The 21,330-nt window shown below is 42.7% G+C and overlaps 1 protein-coding gene across 3 annotated transcripts in view; it reads right to left on the reverse strand.

The window, feature by feature from the left end:
* The window catches only part of Crtac1 (cartilage acidic protein 1), a 152,040-nt gene that overhangs the window by 100,181 nt on the left and 30,529 nt on the right, over window positions 1–21,330 (reverse strand). The gene's annotated exons all lie outside the window — the stretch shown is intronic.

Here is a 21,330-nt window from a genome sequence, read left to right on the forward strand (position 1 = left end):
AAAAAAAAAAAAAAAGTTAAAAATGACTGTTCTATACTTTCTTCACTGACCTTATCTACTTTTGATTTTAAGATAAAATATAAAATATCGCTTATATTTTTAATCTCCCACCAAAGAACTTCTAAACCATGGGTGCGGCATGCTTTGTGTGGGAGATGTTCTTGGATGGGGAGGAGGTGTTTCTCGAAGTCACAACTCAGCCAGCTCTGCCTACACGGAGGAGGAAGGGAAGACGTCTGAGACTCCCAGGAAGTGTGTGTTGATGTGTGGCAGGGAGGGGCGATAGAGCTAGAAGCTGCATGGAAACCGGACCCAAGGGCAGCCAGTGCCAGGCACCCCGCCGCTGCATAACAGGCAGACTAACTTTGTTGTACATTTCTGATCACACCACGGAAATCTGGTGCTTCGCTGCACCTCGCACCTCCAGTTACTGCTCCGGCCGCAAGGTCATCTGCCTACAACTCAGAAAAAATTCAGACAAGGTTGGTTAGAGCATGTGAATAGAATTCTGCGCCTAGGACCAGCAAGTCGACCTCTTTCAACACTTTCCAATTTCCTCACAACAAAAATATTAATTGAGAGGGGGAGAAATCACTTTGGTAGAAATTGTTTTCTTCTTAGAGTCTCCAGATCTGTTTAACTCCCTGAAAATAAAAAATGGATTTCGTCTCTAATTCCCTGGACTTCGCAACTCTACCCCACCCTGCTTCACCCTTGCCCCTCCTGCAGCGATCCTCGGGCCTCCAGCGGCCTCCGCTGTGGCTGGGGAGGGAGCCCTTGGCTGCCTCCCATACAGAATCCAGGAGGACTAGGATCCTAAGGCCGGCATTTATGCTCCTCGCTCAGAGACAGGAAAAAAGACCCTTTTCTTCTGCTTGATATATTTAGTAACGACCTTAAAGAGTCTGCGAGGCTGAATGAATTGGTGCATCTCGCTGCATTGGAAGCAGCTGCCACGGCGCAGACAGGAGGAGGGAGAGACTGGAGGGGAAGAGGGGAAGGCGGGCAGGAGGGAGACGCGGAGGGGAAAGGGAGCGGGAGGCCGGAGCGGAGAGAGGGAGCGCACAGACGGCGGAGGAAGCCAAGAGGATTCGCGGACCCAGGCTGTCCGGGATCGATCGGGGGACTGAAGGGGCAGACCCGAGGGGCAGTGGCCGGCCAAAACCCACCCTTAAATCTAGCTAAATGGCAGCACTGAAGGGCCCTGCGAAGGAATCCAATTTGCTTACAAGGGTCGTCTACAAATTTATATGTCAGCATTTAACACACACAGCGCCTGGCCCAATCCAGGGCGAAGACAGGGACCTGGGCCCCTCTGAGAGACGGGGGTGGGGGGGGTGGGGCTACCTGGACCTCCCTGCCACGGGGCATCCCAAAGACTTCAGGCTCCTTCGCCCTGTGTAAGATGTCAGAGATGCTGGCGGTGTGAGGGGTGGAGCGGTGCAGATCCCTCTTTCTTCCTTGTTTTTGGGGGACAGAGGAGAAGCTGAGAGATCCAACATCACTTGGCAACTTAGAGGAGAAAGAGGATTAGCATTGTGGGTATTCTGGCATAGCTCAGAACCAGGATGCAGCCCCAGTTCCTCTTCCTTAATTAAGACCACGGAGTTGTTGCCATGCCCCCCCTTTTATTGGTTTTTTGAGACAGGGTCTCACTATGTAGTTGAGACTGACCTGGAATCACGATGTAGCCTAGGCTGGTCTTGAACTCACAGCGATCCTCCTGCCTCAGCCTCCCAAGTGCTGGGATTACAGGCGTGCGCCACCATGCCCAGCTCATGCCATTTCTGTTAAGGGACACTGTCAGTCACATCTCTTTGGCATAATCTAGGATTGACCCTTTCTGGCAAGGAGCAGGCCTGCATTGCCTCACCCAGGGCAGGACTGGGGAATAGAGTAGAGCCATGTTTCCAGTTCCCACTCACAGGGATCTTCTAAATGAGGCCTCTGTCTTGGCACCAAATACCTCTCCTCTCTTCCCACCAAGAGAGGAAGCCAGGCACACCTGACCCAGCCTACTTCTGGGCCCCATAGGTGAGGTGCCTGATCGCTGGCTTTTGAAGCCACCAACAGTCTCAAGCCACGTAGCCAGGTAAGAAGGCGGAAGCCTCTTCCCCTTCGTCCCCACTCACAACTTACACTTATGGCTTCTAAAGGGAGCCCGAACCCTGAGGAAGAGAGACAGCCTTAGCCGGCCTCTGAGGACTGAGAAGCCTCTCCAGGGCAAGAAGCTGCTGCCTGAAGAGCCTGCCCTTGGCTTTCCGGAGCTCAGAGAGGTAGGCTGCCACAGCTTCTTCTCATCCAGAGCTTAGTTGATTAGGTGGCTCAAAAGCCCATCATAAGAAATAAACAAACAACTTCAGTGGGTCCTTAGTGCTTACTCTTCTTCTAACAAAGCTCAACAGAGTTGATTACTGATTTAAACATGAGAGTAATAAAAAGGAAAACCAAACATCTTATCCGCAGAGGTGAAAGAGTTTTGTGGATCATAGCTGGGCCACTGGATCTTGGGTTTAAATCCCAGCTTCCCATGGACTAGTATTCAGCCTGGGGCAGGTTACCTGGTTGCTGGTCTTCACCTGTCTCACCTGTACTGTGGGGATGATAATTTAAGCACCCACCTAGTGGGACAAAGAGATGACCAAGTGAGCTCACACATGCAAAGTATCTGATACCTAGGAAGCGCTCAATACAAGGCAGCAACTATTAGTTCACTCCAAATGTCCATCACCTGGTTGAAATTCTATCTGTTCTGTAGACAGTCACCCTTCTAGGGGATTGTTCCAGACTTCTCCACCTAGAACTAATCTTCTCTCCTACTCAGCTCCTAACCTCACTTCCATCCTGCCTCTAATTGAGCTTATCACTTCTGTTCTATGTACCAGATATCTATGGGTGTGCTTGTAGACTCAGCTATGACAAATCAACATCCTCTTGAACACAGGGCTGCACTTTACACATCTCCGTTCCTCCCTGAGTTCCTTCCTACAGCTCAGTGCTTGTTGGATTGAATAAAATGTATACAGATACAGACCGCCTCCGTCATGTTTGTTAATTTAGGCCCAGGGATCATCTTGTTGAAAGGTACAATGTATATATTCCCTCAGGGGCCTTGGAATCTTTGCTGGGCCATCAAGATGTCACAGGAAAAAGTATGAATATTTGCCAAGTATTTCTATGCGGGTGGTATTTATGTGCCACTCACTGCGAAATTAGTCTTGGGTTTGCCTGGAAATAGGGGTACATTCTGAGCAGCTAGACCAAGTGAGCCCCTGACAGCTAAGAGGGACCAGGGTAATTGGTAAGAGGGCTTCCTTCAGGCATCTTCAGGGACAGGTCTCTAAATCCATTGGCCAGCAGCTCACAATGACAGGAGCTGCACTGTGATGCCTGCAACACTTCAGCAGAGCAGCAGCTCCAGGGACCCTGTCTGACACATGAGTGAGAAGGGGGTAGGACAGGAGGAGAGCTGTAATTGCATCTCAATGGGTGCTTTTTAGGATTGGCTCTGCTCACCCAATGGGGCAGAGCACTGTGAAAGGTTTCCCCTAAATCAAGTCTTGTCTTTTCCTTCTTTGGGTAATGCCAGTGGCCAGTGCAGTGACATCCCTGCTGTTAGAAAGAAAGCCAGCTGTTTACAATCTATGCTGATTTTTTTTTCCTAAAATAATCTTAATGGCCACTCTCCAGGGTTCTAATCTAAACCTGAGCCTGGAGAGGCAGTGTGGGGAGGCATGTTAACTCTGAGACCCAGAGACGGAACAAGATCAGGTTAGCAAGGAATTCGAAGCAGCTATGGCATCCTCGGAAACACAACTGAAAAGAGAAACACTGGCTTTTTGGAGTTGGTTTTTGCTATCAAAACTGAAACCTAAAATAACTCAACAAGTCCCTATTGGAATTGATGAGCACCTCCCGAGCGTAAATCAGAGTGGCAGGAACCAATATGCTGTGATCATCAGTATGTATGGCCTGACCTGAGGCTGCTTCTAAGACAAAGGAGGGATTTTACACCAGCTGGGCCTTTCTGTTCCTGAGGGTAGGGGAGGTCTCTGCTGCCTCCTTCCAGGGTTGTTTTTCAGTGTCTCAATGGACCTAACCTCTGATTTAGGATCACTGTTTACAGTTAGAAGAGGTTAATTCCGAGGATACATTCTGCCTGGCCGGAGTATGAAACAATCCTCACCTCATCCCGCTTCTGAATAAACAGCGATAGTCAACATCGGTGATGACCTATGACCTTGCTACTGTAAGTATGGCCCATTCACCAGCAGGAGTGACATTAGCTCAGCAAAACTTGACCTCAGACTCTGCCCCAGACCTCCCAAATGAGACTCTGCCTTTTAACTGGGAACCTAGTGATTTGTCTGCACATGAAAACAGGAGCATTGCTGTAAGCTTCACTGCTGACTATCCCTGTCACCTTGGGACTGTCTCCTTACCCCTTTCTACCTTGGCTTTTTTCATACCAAAACAGCGTCTTCTCAGCTGTCTACTCCTAAAGGCAAATACATCACTGCAAGAGCTCTGCAACTCGGCAGGAAGTTTACTGGATGGCAAGTTTGATTGGATAAAGGAGACTCACAATTGCTCATAATACAAATTGTGGATGAATATCCTCTTTCCTCTTACATCATGAGGCTCCAATGAGATAAGGGATATAAAGAGGTTTATGGTGGTGGAAAGGACACGTGATTAATGTGCCATATGGGCCTCAGCTTGCTTTCTCTTCTTCACATACACCGAGCTCATCCCTACTTCAAGAATATTTGTGCAAGCTGTTCACTCTGCCCTATGGCACTGGTCACTTCCTGGATGTACTCATTATTCTGAAAACCATTTGTAACCAGGCATGGTGGCACACACCAGAAACACCAGCATTCTGGGAGACTGAGGCAGGAGGATCACGAGTTCCAACTCTGCCCGGGCAATTTAGCAACTTAGAAAGACTTTGTCTCAAAATAAATAATAAAACAGGGCTAAGGGAAGGCCCTAGGTTCAGTCCCAGCCTAAAAACAACAACAATAAAACAAAACAAAACAAAACAAAACAAAAAACACCAGTTACACCAAACCTGGTAGAGGGAGTCTTATCCCGGGTCCTTGAAGGACTAGCTCCTTGTGTGTCATTTCCAGCAACTTTTCTTCAGAAAAGGCTTTCTTCTTCCTCTAAAGCTCCGTTCTGTTTCTCACCCTGGTTTGCCTTCTTTCTATTGCTTACCACTCTGAAATTGCCTCGCTTATTTATGTCTGGTGTGCTTGGTGGCTCCCTACCAGAGCAACATGAAGGTAAAAAGTCTGGTCTGACTTATGTACCATCCCTCTTCCAACCAGTGAAACACTGGCCTATGCCCCGTAGACATCACACTTTGCTGAAGAATCCATTGAATCAGCACTGGGATCTGGAAGTCTGTGTAACCCACGATTGAGGAGGAGATGGAGGTGGACCGGCCCTTCTCATTTATGTGGTCATCTTAAGTGATGTCTCTTGCAAACACCACGGTCAAAGAGTCTCATGCCCAACCAAAAACTCCCTCAGAACTTCTTCCTCCACAGCAAAGTACAAAAGTAGTCGTCTCCCGACCACAAAGGGTGGCCTTCTCACCGGTAACATTGGCCTACCCTGGCCAGGCCTGATAAGAAACCATGGAGCTAGAGTCCTGCCATCTGTTCTACCCAGCTCTCCATGTGGTTCTGACTCACCCAGTAACACGAGGAACCACCACGGCCAGGGTAACAGGAGAATTTTCTTCTCCAAGCAATCCCTGGCCTCAGCAGCATCCTAAGGGTGTCAGGTTTTGGGGTTCATTCAGAGCGGATCGGTGAATGGGTGAAAGGACTGCTGTCACACCCTGCCGGCTATGTGGCTTTTCTTCAACCCCTCCATACCACGCTCTGTTTGCAGAACTGGAGGTGGGAACTGTAAGACTTGAATAGGCTAAAGTGACTCCATGCTAATCGGCCAGACTGTGCTTCTTCATATGCTAATTGCTACCTTGGTTAACAGCCCGCCCAGGGGCAAATGGTTTGACAAAAGGTGACCCTAGAACATTTCCTGCATAAGATAAGCAATGTGTTTGCAGTCTTGTTCTGTGAATTCCCTGACTCTTTGTTTAGTAAAACCTTATAAAAAGTACCTCAGCCCCTAAGCAGTTGCCTCTCTGAGCCACCTGGCTCCGGGAGTGCCCTCTGGCCAGACTAATAAAGGTCTTTTACCATCTAGGCTGGTGTGTTCCTTCCTGGGTTTCTCGGTTCTCTGTCGTGTTCCCGGAGCCTCGCTGGGTGTTAGGGCCCAGCATCATGGAGGCCTTTCGGCTGTTCACGCTCTGTGGAGTGGAAGTGAGACTTTAGGTCTTACAGGAACAGCTGGCTGGCACCAAATGATTCTTCTTTTACCATTATTTTTGTAGAGTGAGTCAGGCTGATTTAATTTTAATCAGCCGAGAAATCAGAGCAGTGGTTCTCAGCCCTGGCTGCGCTTCAGAATCACCTGGAAAGCTGGAACATACTGAAGCCTGGGTCCCACCACAGTCTGATTAAGTCAGAATGTCTTGAGGGTAGAGCTAGGGACCGCCAGTACGTTTGAAATGCTCCCAGATAGTTCTAACTTGCAGTCAAGGCTGAGAGCCACTGCAGCACGGTTAAACACCCACTCTCCCACGGTGACCTCATGCCCCAAATCACCAGGGGCTCTTGCTAAAATTACCAATTCCAGGTCCCTCCCCAGATCACCAAGGCAGGGAAGCTACGAGGCCTGGGGTCTGTCTTCTTAGCCAACACCCAATCAGGTCATTCTTCCAAACGAGCTGGAGACGTACTTGTCCAGTGGTGTGTGGGAGCCCTGGGATTAAATCCCAGTTTTGCAATTTACAGCAACCTATGTACAGACGTTTCTTAAGCCTCTATTTCATCTGTGTTATAGAAGAAATAACAGTAGCAATCCCAGAAGGTTGCTGAGGGCCACATTCATGTGACAGGCTCAGCAACATGCCAGGCACTTCATACCACACCTTGAATTCTGGGAAACTGTCTCCAACAAAACACTTGCTTTTATTTCAGTTTTGGACAGATGTCTGGTTCTGCCTCTTCTTTAAATATGAGACCAAGACTACCATTTGCTTCCAAGCCTCTAGAGCCCCCAGTATGGTATGCTCCTGCCCACTGAAACTGGGTTTTAACTCACCATCAACAATGCCCATGAGGAAGTCCTTGGAATTCACATATAAAATATCCGCCTTTCTTTTTCTTTCTTTCTTTCTTTCTTTCTTCCTTCCTTTCTTTCTTTCTTTCTTTCTTTCTTTCTTTCTTTCTTTCTTTCTTTCTTTCTTTCTTTCTTTCTTTCTTTCTTTCTTTCTTTCTTTCTTTCTTTCTCTCTCTCTTTCTTCCCTCCCTCCTTCTTTTTTTTTCTTTTTTCTCCCTCTTCCCCTCCCCCCTCTTTCTTTCCTTCCTGGGAATTGAATCCAGAGCCTTTACCCTGAGCTATATCCCTAGTCCTTTTCCAATTTTTTATTTTGAGACAAGGTCTCACCAAGTTGCCCGGGTTAGGCTTATATTTGTGATCCTCCTGCCTCAGCCTCCCAGTGTTCTAGGACTACAGGTATGCACTGCCACACCTGGCTACAATTGAGTTGGCACACACCTGTAAACCTGACATTTGAGAGCTGAGGCAGGAGGAACGTTTGAGTTCAAGGTCGGCCTAGGCTACATTAGTAAGTTCAAGGCCAGTCTGAACTACACTAGCAAGACATTGAATCGAAAAATAAAACAGAATGAGGAGACAAAAAAGGAACCACTCCAAAAGGCATAAAAGCAAACCAGCTGGAGTTGATGGTACCTTATATGATATTGTTACTTTCCTCATACTACAGCTAGGAGGTAGATGGGTTTTAATTGCCAGCCTATAACACCAATTTGGAGAGAAATCAAGGCATCTATAGATTAGGGCAGAGCCTTAAAAAAGTCTATCAAGAAGAGATAGAAAATGGATCCCATGAAGGTGCCTACTACTCTGTCAATATTTTAAGATGCATTTATATTTCAGCACTACATATACATGGCGTAGTCACCAACTCCCTTGTTATTCCTAGACGAAGAGCTGCTAAATAAGAATGAAACTGTCACTAAGGTCCAGAAGGATCATTTCAGAAACCTCAGTTAAGACAATTATTGAGAAATGCATTTTCAGTCCTATTCTACAGTATGAGACAAAAGAACCTGTAGAACCCCTCAGATTCTTGACAAGGTGCAGAAAATCATCAAGCAGCTGAAAAAACAAGGCATCTGGAGCCAACAGAATTTTTGCTAAAAATTTCTAAATTAGGTGAAGAGAAATACATAATTGTTCTCTCTGTTCTCATCCCGAGGATCTGAAATGCTGAAAAAATTCTTGGGTGACCCTATGGATGCTGTGATTATGATCATTAAAGTTTCTCCCCATCCTAGAAAACTGTATTTTGTTCAGATTTTACAAAAACTGAAAAAAACCTGTAAAAGCATAAATAAGGAAATAAAATGACCTATAAATCGGAATAACTTTTTTATTGCATTTAATCATACATTCTAGGTATACAGTACAGTTACATTCATTACTGGGACTTTGTACCTTTACATGACAGGTCTTGGTTCTCATTTTTTCCCCTTGTCCCTGCCCTCCCTTCACCCCCTCCTCCCCTCCCCATTTACAAACACTTTAATTCCATTTTTTCATTTTCTTAAATTTTTTTCTTTTCCCTTATTCCCCTTCCCCTACCCTTCCCACTTTCCCTACACCTTTAGCCCTTTTCTTACTATTTCACATTGTTAATTATCCCATTAGGATCTTGAGTACTATTATAGTTTTTCACACCAGAGAAACTATTCGGTATTTACACATGTGTGACTTATTTATTTCACTTAGGAGTATATCCTCAAAATGTATCCATTTTCCTATGAATGACTCTAATTTCTTATTCTTTATGGCTGAGTAGTATTCCATTTTATAGACAAACCACATCTTATCCAGAATAACTTTTTAATACAGTGTATTTACTCCTAGTCCTTTTTCTGTGAACCTTTAAATGTTTCACAAAGTTGGAACTGTAATTGATGAAGCTTTATATTATACTTCTTTCCCTTAGTTATGATATCACATCCTTACATATTATTTGAAGATAATTTTTATATACTATTTTATCATGTTGGTGTTCTATAATGTATTTAGCCATTTTGTTATTAGTGGATCTTAAAATTGCTTATTTTTTGCTCTTATAAAATAGTGCAACAAATAGCCTTGCATATAAATTTTTTACCATATATTTCTACAGTTTCTCTAGGGCATATTATAGAAGTAGAATTATAGTGAAAAGATTCGTGTATTTTAAGGTTTTTAGTACTTTTTCAGTTTTCTTTCCAGACTTTTGAACTTCCATTAATAGTTCATGCTAATATCTATCTTACCATGTCTTTCCCAGCGCTGAGTAGTATATTTGTCTAAAGTTTGGCCCGTTTTCTTAGTGAAAACTAGGGTCTGACTTTGTGTCACATCTTGAAAATTGTTAAAGTTGTATATCTGGCTATCTCTTTACATCTCTTCTCTTGTGCATTATTGGTTATGATTATTTTAAGAATGTCTATATAAAGTAAAATTATACATATCAAGTTATAGGAAATCCCTGCACATGAGCCTCCTCCTTCCTATATCTCACTGTGGCTTTAAGTCATCCAGATTTAGGCTCACAAATGGCTACTCTTGTTTCTTGCTAGTGGAAAGAAAAACTCAAAAACATATCCTTTTTTTTTTAACCATATCGGATCCTTTTTTTTTTTTTTACCATATCTGATTTCATGAAAGCTTCTGACTCATTCAAATGATAGCTACTGTTGAAAGATGTTCATCAATACAAATGCCAACCAAAATGTGCGAACATTTCTTTTCTCTATGGTCTCTCACAGGCAGAAATCTTTGATAATATATACATTTCCAGACCCTTCAAGGTCAACACCAAAACCACACAAGGTTGGGTTTTGTTCTGATACTACTTGACATTTCTTTTTCTAATGGTAAGTTATGTCACTAACCATCTTCCAGCAAGAAGTTAAATCAGTCGATGGACAGTAAATCTCTGCTGACTCTGAGGGAGAAGTAAAACCCACTCTGATCTAATCAAATCTAATCATCGAGCTCAAAAATGCTGCTGCGGCGGCTTTAATTTCAGTAACAGATCTTCGCACAACTGTCAACATCATTACCAAAACACATCAGAAAATTGGATGAAAGTGCAACACGTAGACAATCATAATCCCCCATCGTCAATCTCTAACGGTCCCCAGTTGACAATTCAGATTAGGAGGTGAATCTGTAGGGGACACTCTTTATAAATCAACTTCACAAAAGGGTAATATTAACCCCAGAAGTGCCTCGATGGTATAAACTTAGGCACTGGCCAACCGAGAATCAGGAATTAGACTCTCACAACATTTGAACAAAGTTTATAGTCTAGCTTATTTGCTAAAGGGTGGCACGAGAGGAAAGAAATGGAAATTTGTTCAAATATATAGAGTAAATCAAGAAGCAACTTTTGACAAGAAAAAGTCAAAAGCATTGAATGATGGTCATTTGACAGTCATGATACTGGGTAAACCATGTGGACCTTCAATTTTAGAATTTTGAGAAGAACATCATATGCTAAGGCAGTAACTGAACATGCTCAGGAGACTGGCAAAACAATGTCTTTGAGAACAGTACCAAAGCAATATGAAACATGCCAAGAGCTAATGGTGATGTTCAGCAAGGGAACTGCTGGATTTTCTTCAGTTACCAGGGAAATCCAGAGAGTTAGAGTTAGGAGGACCTTAGAAACCATGCCACTCTTTCACACATACTTATTGAGCACCTATTCTGTGTCAGGCACTGTGCTTACACTCGAGACAACAGGTTCAGAGAGGTTAAATAATTTGTCCAAGGTCAGACAGATAGTTAAAGCCAAGACATCCACTGAGAAACCAGCATTTCAATTTTTTATGACAAGAGATAGAAAAAGAATGTTTGACAGAAATGAGTTATAGAACAAATAAATAATCCAAGACTGCCTTGGAGTCTGCCAAAAGTGGAGATTCTTCTCCCCCCAGCCCCAGTTCAGCTGTGATCTTTCGATCACAAAGAGATGGAAATTGCAAGACACCAAGAGACAGAAGTAAATTCTGAAAGCTTTACTTTTCCTTTGTTTCCCTATCAAGAGACACATCAAGAACAACCACATTTCTTCTGCCCCCTGCCTGAAAGTGGGATTTTTCAATTGTTAGAATGGTCCAGGACCTTGCATCTGCAGTGACATGGAGGGGAACGTCAGAGGGTGTTATCCATTCTGCTTGCCGGACTGGGCAAAGTCAGACGGCCATGTCAAGATGTGGGTGGCATACGTTCCACTCACTCGTATGTTTCAATTTATGTCATCAAAACATACATATGAACAACCCACACCACACACACAGCTTCTTTTGGGGAATCAAATAGCAAGATTTTTCTCAATCTAAGAGAATCTTAACTAGCAAAGAAGCAAGATGCCTACACAAGGGTGTTTAGAGCAAAGGTTTGCTGAAGGATGTTACAGGTTCTCTTAATTTAGATTTGCAGCCTGTCCTTGGGCAGAGGTCATGCGTCCTGCTTACGAACAAGAGACAATGGCCATTGCCTGATAAACCTCATCAGCTTGCTAGATGAAGAGGAAATCCTTTTATGTGGTCATGTCTGGGAATGGGGAGGGGTCTTAGGCGGCCTATAGGGAATTTTCTAAAGGATCTAAGTCTAATTCTTAATCTTGGAAACATGGCTCCAAAACAGAATATGACTTTTAGATAATGAAATGAATGCTTCAATACATTTATGGGAATATACCATCCAAATGAATAGCCCTCCCTTTTCTGAGCAGTCATGAGAGATGCCATATATTTATCCCAAGGCTGCTACCATTGTTCCAGACATTTTGGGGCTCCCTTGAGAATTTTCTTCAAGTCAATACCACATTATTTGGAATAAGCACAGTGGTGGCAGACCTCATCCTGTGAAGCTGTATTTTATTTTTGGAAACAGTCAAGAGGCTTTTTGGCATTTGTAGCCAAGCCTGGTGAATAACCAGCTGATTGAGCTGGTAATGTTGTTCTGGGTCCAAATTGAAACATGATTATAAGGGCCTGTGTTCTTGTGTGGTATGGAAACAGGCTCCCAAGGTTATTTCTAACTGGTAGGGATGGCAGTACCATAGGACCAAGGACATGACCTTTCAGTAGCCCTCTGTGGAGAAGCACTGATTTGGGTGGGTGATGTGCAGCAGAAACTGATCCTAACACAAGTGAAAAAGAAACTGACTGGCAGGCTGTGGGGAACTCTCTGGTGTGAAGGAGAGGACAGAGGGCCAGGCTTACAGCGGGCCACTGCAGAAAAAGCCTGAATCCCGTGATGGCCTAGCTCAGGTGTTGCAGCTAAAATAACTAAATTCTAGACAATTCTTCTATTCTTGCTTTGCTCTGTCCAAATATGGAAGACTTGGGGGAGATTCTAATTAGATATGCTTAGAATTTGTGCTCACTTCTTGTGCTCTACCCATTAACATCTGATGGAAGGGATCCTCTTGACTTCTATAGAGTGACAACAGTACTCTTTGACTGTCATTTCTCCAAAATGGCCCACATAAAGGGAGAAGGGTAAAAAGAAGGTGTTTTTTGGAAGAGATAATAAATGTAAGGCACAAAAGAATCACAGATAGGAACAGCTACGTCCTGTTATTTTCACTATGTGATATAATATTACACTTTGCTCCTTATCAACATTTTTCTCATGTTGTGAGTTACACTGGCCTCATTAGTCATCTCCAGTTCCATGAGCTGATGGAGTCTTCACCCCTTATCTTATACTTCTGAAACAACACACTGGTCTGTGGTCTGGTCCCTCTTCTCCAGGGACAGCCAGGCAGAAGGACCCTGTCCTTCAGGGTACTCATGAATCCAGAGAACCAGCTCAGTTCTTACTAATGAAGAGAGCAGGTGTTCGTCCCGTTTGTGGGTATGCCTGTCACAGCCACACTTGGCAGCAGCACTAAGGCCACACTGCGTGGCTGTCAGCGAGGGTGAAGTACATGAAGTGGGGCATGAGTAACAATAGCCCTGGTCAGCCTAGAGGTGCACTCGTCTCTGCAAAGTGCCAAGGTTCCCCATATATACTGAATGTGGATGCTCCCAAGAAACCTAGCCACCAGACTATCTAGGGGAAAGGCCTCCTAGAGCCACTACACACGGAGGGAAAGCCCTGCAAGGCAGGCCCGGAGGCAGCTGCTGGCCCCAGCCAACCTGTTACTGAAATAAGAGGTCTTTTTGTGAAGTGCCAAGAGCTCTAGGAAACCCATCTGACATCAGTATCCCTGGCCAGTAAGAGACAAAAGAAAAAAAAAAAAGGCACGGTGATCATAGCCTCCCTATTGGGCTCTCCAGGATGTTCTTCTAAGTCATAGCACCAAAAGGACACAAAAGCTGACCCCAGCCGCCAACATGCTTTTTCTGGAGACTCTGAGAGCCACAGATGCAGTGTAGTGGGGGAGGATTGGGGTCTGGGAAAGAGGAAGTGGGAAGAGAAGATGAGGCTGAGGACAGTAAAGAGGTGATGCTCACTGGGTTTCTTTGATTGTATGTAACAGAAATGGACTCTGCCAACATACAAGAAAAGGAGCTTGACTGGCAGGCCATGGGGGCGCTGACTGGTTCAAAGGACAGGCTGAAGGACCTGAGAAGTGCTGCTTGGGGGGACGTGCACTGAGGGCAGGGGGACTGAAGGAGATTCGGGGCTAACCAACAACCCGTCGCCATACTCAGGGCAATGGAGGTATAGGGCTTGGTTGCTACAGCCCTCAGCAAGGACTGTCATGTGCCTAAGCCTCAGTTTCCTAATCTGTAAAACCAAGGGAATGCTTTCCTTTAGTGGTGTGATCTACCAGAGGTAATGTATGGAAACCATCCAACGGCCCACTCATGGCAGACACCCAATCAAGGGCAGCTCCTCCTGTTTGAGATGCCAACATTATATACAGCAGTGCATTCCAGACTTTGAAATTTCATGGCACAGTAAATTTTCAAAACATGAACTTCTGAGCCCTCACACAGCATTGCCAGTGTTTTATTTTGCCAACTAAGGACAGTAACAACAAAAACCCATCTACAATGTAACCATAAAAATACTTTTTAATATAAAAAAGCACGGACAAAATCTTCAAAGTTTAAAAAGGTCAGTCTTTCAGATGGAACATTTTTACCTTTACAACTTCATTTCAGACTGGCCCAGCTCAGGAACAGGTATTTGGGAATCAGGGGCAGAGAAGAAAGGTTTGGGCTGTGAAGCCCCACAAGCCAGGTCACCTCCCAGCTCCGCCTCTTACTAACTGCATAACCTTCAGCAAGTGACCGGCTCTCTAGGTTTCACTTTCCCCCTTTATAAACAATAGCACCCTCTTCAAGAAGGAGAAGGGCAAAGCACAGGTGCTCATTAAGCTCTGCTGCTGGAGCCTCCCACGGTTTGAGTGAGGACTGGGTTATTTCCAGATTTTGAAACTCTCAGGTCAGATGCTCCTCAATTTAAAATGGGGAAACAGGGCCGGGGATCTAGCTCAGTGGTACTGTGCCCACCTCGCAAGTGCAAGGTCTTGAGTTCAATCCCTGGTGCCAAAAAAAACAAAACAAAACAATATGAGGTAACAGTTCAATAAATCCATCGTAAAGAGAAGAAATGATAAGTTGAACCATTGTTAAGTCGGGGACAGTCTGTATACTAAAAACATGAAGAAATGCCAAAAGAGGGCTGCCAAAATAACTTACATAATTTCAAAATATTCACATTAGAAAGAAATATTTGAAATACGTCCATATCCAAATGCAATGGATATATCTTTATAAATGCCACATATGTGAGTGCTAAGTTGCCAACTAACTGATAACCCTTCAGTCCCAGGTATAGGTCCCCATTGACTCCTTCTGATGGCTTACATTGTTCTCATGATGAGACACTGAATTCGCTTTTCCTTCTTCTCCATTGTTCTATTTTTTGCTCATTGGGGCTCACTGCTCCAGGTTTCCCTACCTTGAATTCATAATTCTGCGCATGCAAATCTTCTTGGAAATCTAGCTGGTATCTTCTTTGCATCACTGGATCTCCATAGGTTTCAAAAGACTAAAATTGAGGGTTAGAAGAGAAGATAAATGGGTACTGTGGTGGATGATTTAACCAGGGCATTCCAAGGCAACCGAGAAAGGTAAAGGGACTGTGCCAGAGGCTCCTGGGGAGATGAATGCATGCCAGAGCAAGGCTCTTCGAGATTTTCTTGGAGATGAGGCATTCCTGTGTTCACGTGTGTATGCAAATGTGTGCACCTGTTTCTCTACAGAAATTAAAATCTCCTGTTTCTTTGTTTATTGCTGTTTCCCCACTAGAATGGCAGTACCAGGAAGGCAGGGACTTGTGTATGTCAGACAACTTAATGTCTCTGGTGCCGAATACAGGATCGAGCAAACCATATGTACTCAATGAACCTCCGTTGAATGAATGTGTCACGATGCAGTGTCTGCTCAACTCTTTTTATTAAATCTAGAAACAGAATACCTTACATTTGGGGGATTGATCCTTTCCCTTTCCCAGCCATAGTTTCCTTGAACCACAGGGATAGGAATATGGCTACCAAGAATCCTTTTCTTGTAATAGGAACTTTCTGTCTGGCAGTCAGATTTATGCCTGGGATTGCTAGTTTTGGTGCCAGACTCATGGAGAAGGATGCTCTGAAATAATTAAGCTGACAGACCATGACACAGATACAGGGATGAGAGGCAGCAACACAGAAAGAGCGATCCTGGCCTTGTTGTCCCCCTGTTGACTGTGCAGCCACTTTCTTGAGGTTCAGTAGATCAGGTCTTCGGTTACATTAGTTGTCCCTGTGTACCTCCGCTAGATCTTTTTTTTTTTTTCTTGGTGGTAAAGGGAAATAGCAAAAGGTTAGTTTCTATTGTGTCAAAGGTTCTGGCTGATCCAGTTTATTAAAGATGAGATTTACCAGAAGGTAGCAGTCATGTATTTGCTGACCAGTGAGACTCTGGAAGATCTCATGGGAAATGCAAGGTGGGTCAGCAAGAAATGATGGTGGCGGTGACAGAGTTAGCTAATATTTGAGTATTTTTCCCTACGTCAGACACAGGATCAACCATTGTGTGCACTGTTTTGTTTCACTGCTGTGATGGTTAATTTTGCGTGTCACCTGGTCATAGGGCCACTGGGTGCCTTGATTAAACATTGTCTCTGGGTGTGTCTGTGAAGATGCTTCCAGATGAGGTCAGCATCTGAATTTGTGGACTCCCTAAAGTACACTGCCCTTCACAATGTGATTTTCATCATCTAATCCACTGAGGGCAAAATGCAGGGCAAGGAGTGATCTGCTTCTTATTTCCTGCTTCACTGCAGAGCTGAGACGTCTGATTTCATATTCTCTTGCCTCTGAACTGGGGTTTACAGGTTCCCATCCCCTCAGACTTACCAACCCAGATCACTAGCTTTCCTGGTTCTCCAGTTTACATACAGCAGATTGAGGAGATTTTCAGTCTCCTTAATCTCGGTCCCTCTGTGTCTGTCTGTCTCTTTCTCTCTCACACGAACACACATTCTTTCCTCCTATTGATGAACCCTATTGAGCTGCTGCCCCAGTGCTATGAAGTAGGTTATTAGTTATTATTGTCTCTGCTTATAGATTTGTAAACCAAAACTCAGACAAGTTAGGCAACTTGTTCTAAGGTCCCATAGCTAGGAAGAGGAGTTAGCAGTTTCAGCAAATTTGTGTAAGTCCCTAATTTCCCTCCTAGATTTTGTGTACATTTCTTATCTCTTTGTTTTCACTCTTTTCCCACTCCTCTCTGTTCTCTCCTTTATGTCTTCTCCTTTCAATTATCTTTCTCTGGCTACTTTTAATTTCAATTTCATAGAAATCTATAAGCATATATTTTAAGACCATGGTTTTCAACTCTTTTTAAATATGAAGATTCCTTTTAATGTTAGAAAAAAATCTCCATATAATGGTAGCTGTACTATCTATTGATAAAATGCTCATGTACAGATGGGCTCTCAGATGCCTTGTAATAACTTTGTGACCTCTAGGCTGGCATTCACTATTTTATAATATACGGGGGAATCCATATAACTGTCCCTCTTACTGCTATCTGCTTGGCTTTTTATAATATAGAAAAAGTTTATAAATGCTATTTCAGAGCTCTATTTTCCTCACCCTCTGCCTTAAGGCTACTAATTTCTTTTGAAATGTGGTCTTTTTGTCCCTTCTTTAATATGTTTAATTATTTAAGAAGGCATGAACTATGATACTTACATTTTATATATCACCTCTTGATTATTCAGGGGCTGATTAATTCATGGATTGCCCAACTCATGTCCTTCTCCTTTCTACCCTCATTTTGTTTTATCATTCCATTTCTTATTAACATTTCTTAGTAAGAATGGACAGTGGGAATGAGATATGATTCTGTTACAAATTATGAATTCTGATGAAATATTTGGTTGGAAGAAGGTGAAATTATTTCCCAAAGTAAGAATTTCTTTAGTCCATCAGGCATATTGATTCTCTCTGAGCTCTGTGAAGGCAGGAGTTGCTCTCATTCACAACTAACCTCCAGGGCTCAGCAAGGTGCCTGGCACATGGTAGCTTAATAAAAAATAATGGTAGAATGAATGAATAAAAGCTAATATAATAGGGGTAAATACACTTTCTTCTAGGTGGGACATTGATTCATAGGAGACTAAGTAAAATACAGGGGAACTTATTTTAGGGTTGCATATCTGCAGAGAACACAAAATAACACTGCTTAAATGACTATGTTAAAAACTAACAACAGAGGATATATAGTTCTAATTTCAAAAAGATATTAAACAATACTATATTATCCCATTGATGGAAGGAGGTCAAGAGAGATACTGGGGTTCCTAAGATAAGGTTGGTTCAGGCAGACTCTCCTACTGTAACATGCATTAAATAAACATAACCACCCTCAACACACTAACAACTGAGCACTTGGTATGTGTCAGGTGCTGTGCTAAGCAATTTGTGTGCCTTATTTCATTTGTCTTCACCACAATTTAGGAAGTACTATTATCTGATAGCCATCAGAAAGTTACAGTGTTCTTTGAAAATTTTTTAGCTCTCTGCCTTTTTGAACCAAGAATGAACTTGTCCTTTTTTTCTACCTAGCTTTCAAATTAAAGATTTATTTTCCCATGAAATGTGAGATGTATTCGAAAGATTGACTTAGATTTTAGATGTGCCTTAGAATCTTTGAGATATCTGTTATTTTACTAGCTCTTGCCTTTTGACATTAATGAATTGCCCGGAAAGAAAACTTTTATAACGAGACGTCATAGTTTTCAAAGTCTCTCTAACTTGTGGAACCAAAATGGTTTGCCTGTGGGGGTGCAGCAAGGGAAGGATGGGAGCCCTTGACCTGTCCCATGGCCCTGGTGCTGCCCAGGACTCTGGTGTGAAATGGCCTTCCCAAGCAAGCCACAAGGAACAATAACAGACAGAGTTGAGGGCATGCTCTTTGTGCTATAGGCTTGTACAGTCACCGCTTCCTAGAAGTACGGGAGCAACTTTGAGAGATCCTGAGGAACTAGAATTATAGCCCATCTTATTCGGAGGAGGTTGAGGGAAATGGCTAGCTATCTCCCTCCTCCTCCTTTCACATTTTGCTTTTAGCTTGGAAGAAAAGATAAGCACAACGGGTTACTGATAGAAAGATAGATGTTCGAAAAAATACAAGGCTAATTATGAAAGAATATGGAAGTTCTTCAAACGATTAAAAATAGAACTCCCATATGATCCAGCAATCCCACTACTGGGTATATATCCAAAGGAAATGAAATCAATATGTTGAAGAAATATCTGCATTCTTACGTTCATTGGAGCAATATTTATAATAGTTAAGATATAGAATCAATTGAAGTGCCCACCAGTGGGTACATAAAGAAAATGTGAAATATATATATATATATATATAAAATATTATTCAGCCCTAATATCGCAGAATATCTTGTAATTTATGACAACATGGGTGAACCTGGAAGATATTATGCTAAGTGAAATAAGCCATGCACTGAAAAAGATACCACATGATCTCTTTTATGTGGGGAATCTAAAAACACTGAGCTTATGAAAGCAGAGAGCAGAATGGTGGTTATGAGGGCTGGGGGGTTGGGGAGATTATGGTTGAAGAATACAAAATATCAGTTAGATGGGAGGAATAAGTTCAAGAGATCTATTGCATACTATGGTAACTACAGTTACTAACAATGTATTGTATTCTTGACAATCACCTCTAAAACATAGATGCTCCTACCATGAAAAATAATCATGTGAGGTAATGCATATGTTAACTAGTTCAATTTAGATACTCTACAATACATATTTCAAACCACCCTGTTGTACATAATAAATCCATATGATTTTTATTTTTCAACTAAAACAAAAACAAAAATAAGGCTGTCATTTGTACACCCAGTTAAAAGTACAGTTTGGAGAATTTTACTACCTCTCTGAGTTGCAGTGAACAAGCAAGGATGAGGACAGAAGGCTCTATGTTATTGTCAATCCCTTCGGACTACTTAGTCAACAAATAATTACTGTGCTTTAATGAAAGGGAAATGAACACAGGGACCCTGGTTGCAATTGTAAAAGATCAAACATAAGACATCATACAGAAATTTCATAGAGGGAAGAAAAAGCCATATTACTACGGCTTCAGATGAAATTCACTGTTTATAAGAAGCTGGAATATTCACTGGGGACATGAACCTGATAAGTGTACTGAACACGAATGAGTGTTTCCTCTCTAGCAATATAACATTTTGCTCTGTTATTTTTTTGTTTTGTTTTGTTTGTTTGTTTGTTTTTGTTTTGGTACCGGGGATCGAACTCGGGTCCTTGCGCTTGCGAAGCAGGCCACCAAACCGCTGAGCTAAAGCCCTGGCCCCTATTATTTTCATATACGCCTTATCTCTCTTATGAATAAGATGGCTTGAAGGAAAGGATCTTATTCTTGTATCTGCCAAAGCACTGAGCACAGAGCTATGTACCTGGTAGGAAGGCATATAGGATTTGTTTGCTGAATTGATTGATGTTGCTCTCAGGGCTAAGTTCCTTGAATCAATCACTTCTCATGTTTATTATTTTCTTTTTTTTTTTTTTACTCAAGTGTGTTAATGTTTATTATTTTCATTAGTTCCCTTACCTGAGAGCCTCTATCCATCCAGAAGACTCCTGCCTATTTCATTTCATTGGACACAAACCATGTGCTAAGCACTGTAGGTACATAGATGAAAAGGATAAAGTCCCTGCAATCTAATGTGAAAAAAATATTTTGAAAATAATTATTGATCAGAATTTATTGCTTGATTAAATAACATCATGAATTTTTTGTTTTGTGTTTCTTTTTACATCTAATTCAGCGGGAAAAAAACTCAGAAACTTAAGTTAATATTGATCACAGATTGTCAACTTTTTAATGTACATTTAAGACTCTTCCTTCCAACTAAATAGTCACAACGTCTCCTTTGGGACTAGGTATGGTTATGTTCTAATTTGTAACACAGCACCAGAGAAGTGGCTTGCTCTGGCTTGCAAAGGATGGTCTTTGTCTGATTTACAAGCTGTGAGATTTGGTAATAGATGAGAAAAATGGCTCTAGAGAAAAGGAAGGTGAGGCAGATTTATTGGAGGTATACAAGGGTATTTCAATATGAAGGAGAGCTGTAGACAACCTATAGGTATGAGGACCTTAGGGACAGGAACCTCCCAGGATTACCCCCAGGATTCTCTGGATGTCATCTTCATTCTTCCAAATTCCTCCTAGAGTCAGGGGATGGGGCAAACGGTGGCTGTATTATACCTTTAGAACTCTTGATCTAAGAGCAAAGGGGAAATTTCCTTCTTATATTCGAGATATCTAGGGTTATATTATTTCTATAATCAGATCAAGACACTGGAAAGTTTTAGGTCATAGGAAACCTTATAATGCATGCAGTCACATATTTCCTTGTTTGGCAAAGTCAGCACTAGTGATGTTGGTATCATCTAGACTGACAACAGACTCTTAGCCTGACATCCTTTGCTCTTCCAGAAAGGCCCAGGGCCAGGGATTTAGCTCAGTGGTTGCCGCTGCCTGCCTTGCAAGCATAACGTCCTGAGTTTAAATCCCTGGTACCAAAAAAAAAAAAAAAAAAAAAAAAAAAAAAAAAAAAAAAAGGCCCAGGGGGGGCAGCCGGGTCTCACAA

Source organism: Fukomys damarensis, unplaced genomic scaffold (genome assembly GCF_012274545.1).
Source record: "Fukomys damarensis isolate Sample0158 unplaced genomic scaffold, DMR_v1.0_HiC HiC_scaffold_8, whole genome shotgun sequence".
NCBI classification, from domain to species: Eukaryota; Metazoa; Chordata; class Mammalia; order Rodentia; family Bathyergidae; genus Fukomys; species Fukomys damarensis.